The sequence below is a fragment of the Drosophila elegans genome, unplaced genomic scaffold (assembly GCF_018152505.1).
Source record: "Drosophila elegans isolate 14027-0461.03 unplaced genomic scaffold, ASM1815250v1 contig_208, whole genome shotgun sequence".
Taxonomy (NCBI): domain Eukaryota; kingdom Metazoa; phylum Arthropoda; class Insecta; order Diptera; family Drosophilidae; genus Drosophila; species Drosophila elegans.
In genome coordinates, this window is record NW_024545578.1 from 15,809,792 (window position 1) to 15,815,791 (window position 6,000).

At 39.5% G+C, this 6,000-nt stretch overlaps 1 long non-coding RNA gene across 1 annotated transcript; it reads right to left on the reverse strand.

Annotated features, from left to right (window-relative positions):
• Positions 1 to 4,591: 4,591 nt before the first annotated feature.
• LOC121467107 lies at positions 4,592 to 5,292 on the reverse strand. The gene is made up of 2 exons (XR_005977228.1): positions 5,149 to 5,292; positions 4,592 to 5,065 (listed from the first exon to the last, which is right to left on the reverse strand). It is a non-coding gene; the product is annotated as an uncharacterized LOC121467107 (long non-coding RNA).
• Between the last annotated feature and the right edge of the window lie 708 nt (positions 5,293 to 6,000).

Genomic DNA, 6,000 nt, shown 5'->3' on the forward strand with positions numbered 1-6,000 from the left:
ATAAAAGGGAAATCATGTGTAGTATAGATATATAGATATAATAAAAATATCCTGATAAAGCCTTCTGTAAATAATGTTGTTTACCAATAATAAACAAATTTTTTTGATGAATGTATCTTTTGTATGATTATAGTAATTAAATTGATTATGTGTGTGAATCGTATTTGAAAGTAAATAATATTTATAGTACTGCTGCCCATCCCTGGACTCTGGAAGACGGTTATTCTGGCACTTGAACAAATGGTGTGGAAGTCATCATCAGTATTCAAAACGTTGTGCATTCGACATTGGCGTCCTGCCGATTTCCGTTTGTTTCGGCTTGAGTGCAACATGACACTAATTAAGATCTGCGGTTTGTGACCATATCCCCGGCCATTCGAGGTTCCCTTCATAAAGTAATTCCCATAAGAATCCCCCCAAAAAACATTCCCAGTGGCATGCGCGTGATTTGTTTGTTTGGCGTCGCGGGGATGCTTTTGCAAGTTTGCCGACACCGCGAATGCAGTTTTTTTCGGGGGTCTTCTGGTGGCATATTTGTTCGGTTATTATGCGAAATTCTGCTCGATCCGGACACTGCATCTGGATCGGGTTTTTGGGCTTTTGTTTGCCATTTGCCGCCACGGCATATTCACTCGGTTGCAACCCAGTGCTGCGAACAGCAAGTCTGACAGACCTTAATTCCTTTTTACGGTCATTTTAATATCCATCAAATCGCATCGCTGCCTCGCAGCTCCTCTACGCTGGTTGCTTTTGCCGTTCCCAACTCCGATTTTCCCCCGGTTTTGCACGGTGCAGCGGCGAGCGAGCGTTTTAGCATTTCGCTCACTCGCTACCACACTTACTACACAGTAATGCTGTCGATTTTTCATTCTGCCGATTTGTCTGTGTCTGATGCGTGTTTTGCGGCTGTCAGTGGAGCGTTAATAGTGGCACGATGTATGTACTTAACTTGTACTTTCGGCACTGAAAGCGAACTGAACTGAACTGCCGGCCGGGGCTTACGTAAGACCCCTGATCTGAAAATGGAAATGGAAACGGAGTTGGAGCTACGGTTGCTAATGATATGGATCTCGGGCTACACGATCTGACTGACTTGGCACGCCCAAGTGGCATGAAGTCGTAGACGAGGGCGCACTCTATCATCAATCATTCAACCTATGCGAGCTTCTTTTGGTGAGAACTCAAGGCACTAGTACAATTTGATTGAGTTCTGCAGCTTGTAAGCTTAAATTTAAGCTAATAGCTATGAAAAGGGAATTTTGTTATGGTATAAAGACCATTAATTTGTATTTGATTAACATTAAGCATTGCTCTTAAATTAAATTAAGTACATAACTTATGTAAGCCAATTTACACTAACTATTGAGCTAGCTAGATAAGTAACATTACCTTTCTCTCTGTTAAAATATCCCCAAAAAGTATGCTACAAAATCTTCAACTTCTTAAATTTTTCAAGAATTTATCTGGCAATGACTTAACGAAACAAGTTTGCCTTTTATTTAATCAAGTACTCAAACCCATATAGGATTATCTCCCTTCCAAAGGTTTCGCGTGTGTTACTTATTATTAAGAGCTAAGATCGTTGGCTTTGGTGGTCAGTGGCCAGCGGCCAGTGGCCAGTTTCAGACCCCATCCCATCGCATCCCAGCGTCATGCTCATGATAGTCACACCGTAATGAAAACAAAATTCCTGAGCCAAGTAAGCCTCGATTACTTACTGCATTTAACACGAGCTCCGAGTGCCGGCATGATGTTTTGGCCACGACTGACTGCCGGCGAGTACGAGTGCCCAAATGGCAGCCAAGCGTGAAGGACGTACGCGCCACAAATTTGGTGGCCCAAAGCCGCAAACTGTCCAAATCGGTACACATGAAACTAATGCCGCCCAGAGCGTGTGGCTAATGGCTAATTCGGCTCTAAGGTCTGCACTTAACTCGAAGTATGACCAATGAATATTAATGAGCGGGCATTGTTAAAAATTTCGACAGTTTATTCATTCATTAAGATATCTATTTTTAATTTGATGCTGATTTGTTTGAGTTTTGTAGATTTGTTATTTTAATATTGATCTAATTGTATTAATAAATTAATTTCCGTTTGACTTCAATTAAATAGACTGCTTTATATGGTTTGATTATTGTTGATTTGTTGAATTTTTATTGATTCAAATGTAGTTTAAATTGTAATTTTTTAATCTTTAATTTCACAATTCAATAATAGTAATGTTGGTCTATATTGATGATTTCAAATGGTTAAATGCTTATTTGAAATAACGAGTTTTATAATACTTGTTGTGTTAAACTATGTAAATGATCTATAAATTACTTATGTGTTTTTCCAATGCCAAAATATACCTAAGTTATTTTCTCAACGTGTTTTACAAGCCCTTCCATTAAAATTTATTGAAAGATCTTTAAATCTTTTCAATTTATCCAGTTAAAGCAAAGTAGCACTTTGTTTTTGACACTTGAAACCTAAAATTAAGTTTTTGATTTTGGTTTTCTCACCACTATCGATACTCGACCCGAATCGCCAACAAAGTTGCGGCATTCCGCAGCAATGGTCATTTCATTCCCACACGGCAGAAATATTCCACAGCCACAGCCAAAATGCAGAATCCGAAACGGCGGCGGATGATAATGAATGGAGCGAAGCCAAGCGAGAAACCAACAGAAATTAGCTACGACTTGTGAAAATCGCTACAAATGAACTTGCGGTTTGGCATTTACGAGCTTTTGCTTGGCGGTCTTCAAAGGGCCGGATTCCGAGTCCGACCCTCTCCCACCAAAAAGCCCTCCTCGAGCGTGTGTCCAGAGTTATTTCGCAACATTGCTGCTGACTGGAGGGGATCCAGTCCAGGCGATATGGCCACGTCTGGCTGCCATGTGCAAAGGCAAAATGTATGCAAATGAATGGAAAAACCGCGTCAAAGCAAAAGCGCCGACAAACCGCGCCGATGACGAGATGACGCCGTCGCCAAAATGGCACAAAAAAAAAAAAAAAACACTAAATAAAAACCAAAGAAAAAGCCAGTAACATCCCACAAAAAAAAGTGGCTGCAAAAAGGCGATGCGCATGCGTAACAAACAACTTTATAAAGTCTGGGCTCTCCGCAAGTTTTTGGCGAGGCTGCGGCGTGAGCGGCTTGTTAGCTGATTAGTTTAGGCTGCCGCCGCCTCTAACAAGTACCATACATTCCACATAACGCCGACTGCCAGATATCCCAGAGCCGCAATCGCAGACCCTGCCTTTTGGCATTAATTAATAACATCCGGCGCCCCAATCGAATCAGAGAAAGATTAAGAGCACTCTTTGCAGAGCCGAAGCCTTAATGCTCTAAAGCACCTATAATATAAGGGAAATGCATCAAGGCTTAGTGATTATTAATAGAATTACTTGATCCCTTGATTATATAAATAAATCAGTAATAATCATTTACCAAGCAGTGCATGTTTTCAAACCTTTATTTGCCAAAATATTTTACTAATTTACTCATGCTTAATCTGGAGTACGTGAGCACCTAAACGATTTGAAATTGTTTAAAGGCGTCAAAGCGCTTCATCATAATTTAGTTATAAACAAAATTCCCATTTTAACTTTATGGGTCTCCACTCAGATTCCGATTAGATTTTGTCAAATAACGTTCAATCATCGTAAACAAATTATGCTGAAAAAGGGGGTTGGTTTCCAGTGGACTTTAGAACAACTGTGAAGTTCGGTGCACTTTATTAATCGAGTGGCTTTCATTATTTATTAGAGGAATTAACCATTGACCTCAAAAGAAAAGTAGAGTTTACTGAATAGTATATATTGCTAGTAATATTTATTAGCTGATCTTGATTTAGTTATGATACTCTTTCTCTTTAGGGCAGCTTAAAGAATCTGTAGCCCTTTTTTCCAAAGATAACTGAATCGGTTTGTTTGTTTTTTGGGACCTGTTTAATTACCCGCTGCAAAGCGTCCAAAATCTCGATCCCGATGGCGAGCTGGTGCCGCACACATGGTGGTCCCTCCATTCAGATTCAGATTCGGATCCATCGGCCTGGGAGTCGGATGTGGATGCCGCAGGAACAAACAGTTTATCGCTGGAATAACATAATTTCGCTTTTGCCGGCGACGCTGGCGATGAGTCTGCAACTGGAACTGGGACTGAGGTCTGGGGTTTGGGTTTTGGGGTTTGGGGTTCGGGGTCTGGAAGACTGGAAGGCAAGCCAACCGCAAATCTGCGCCCAAAAATTGAGCAATTTGAAATTCAATCAGTAGCCAGGAGACGTCTACTCTCTACTCTCCACTCGCCGGGCATGCAGGCAAATTATAGTAATTGAGTGAGCGGCCTCAGACTGCAACTGCCACGATGCGGCACATGAATGGGCCAGGAGGGGCACTGTGAGAAACAGTATAGCTGAGTAAGCCGGCATGTCAGACAAATATTATACACTTCGTAGAGATACTTAAATGCACTTTATATTTAAATTAAATATGAAACTGCAATAGTAATTAAAAGATTTTAAATACCTTTAATTCGGTTAGTTCATTAAGCAAATGATTTATATATATACAAATTTAATAAAGGATTTCAATTTTATTATGATTGTGATGTATGCCAATATACTTTTTGTTTATTTCTGCTTAATTTCCTATATACCTTGTATACAAATCTATGTTCAATTCTATAATCAGAAAACTAAAAGTATTTTATAGCTGCAATGTCTTAAAATAATTTAACATAATAGTGATTAGTTCTTAGACAACTTAAGCAAAGCAAAAGTCAAACCATTTTTACAATATTTATTGATTCCAATGACTAGAAATACTTTCATTTTATATTGACTAAGAACTATGTAACTCTGTTGTTGTTTTTTTTTATACAATGGATCCAAAAATGTGCTGAATTCATCTGTGGAGGAAGATGTTTTTTAAATAAGCTTATGATTTCTTTCAGTGTAACTTCGATGGGCTCTGCAAGACCCTGTGGGGTCGTGACTGTTGGCGGTCGCCTCACACGAGGTCCGAACATGGGAGTCCAGGAGCCCAAGAGCCCAGGAGGCGATGGAGACCCGTGCAGCTGGTCGAAATATGGAAATGAGCTGCGGCTCAAAAAAACGAAAGCTCACGTAAGTGACGGCCCACCAGAGTGGACCTATGTACCTGGGGTCCTCTGGCTGCACGCGATCTGAATCTGCACTAGCCCCTCGATTCCCTCGATTCGGTCTGCATTTTTCATGGCCCAGAGTGTCTTCCTCCGTTTTTATCGCCGCTTGGAAAACTTAGAACTGGGTCAAGTTTATCGAGCAGCGCATTTATCTATTACAGAACAGTGCCGACTGTCTTTATGGCCGTGTGTTTTTGTCGTTTATCAGCTTTTCCCTATGATAATTCCGACCTTGTGGCTGCGCGTGGCATCAAAGTAATTGCGGAATTTCCCCCGCTTGTAAATTGCTCCATTTGGTTGGACTCGCACATTCTATATTACATTTCGCGTTTTACTTTGGGAAATTTTCGTAATCATTTTTCTCGTTTGCGGCTTGTTTTTATTTGGGTTATTCTGTCGGCTTAACTTCCATACATATATTTTATTTATGCATGAAATTGTTAGTCTATTGTCGACTCTTGCCCCTCAGCTCACATTTAGTGAATTTGTTTGTTCGTTTAACGAAATTAGCAAAGTCAAGGGAAGTTTATTGACCGAATAGAATGTTTTCGTGAATCATAAGGAATTGAATAAATGGGAATGATAGAAATCAAATTAAACATAAATAATAGAAATAAACGTATTCACAAATCGGAAATACAAGATATTTGTTAAATTAATATCAAAATAAAACGTATATGGTTTCAAAATAGACTCTTTTGTATGGAAATGAAACTGAAAAGTATAGGGCTTATTTTATTAAGTAATGAATAATTATATATACTTCAATACTGTCTGTTGTTTATTTACAAGACGCACTTGTTTAAACTTCACTTTCAGAACATTTTACTATTAGTAGATAAACAAAA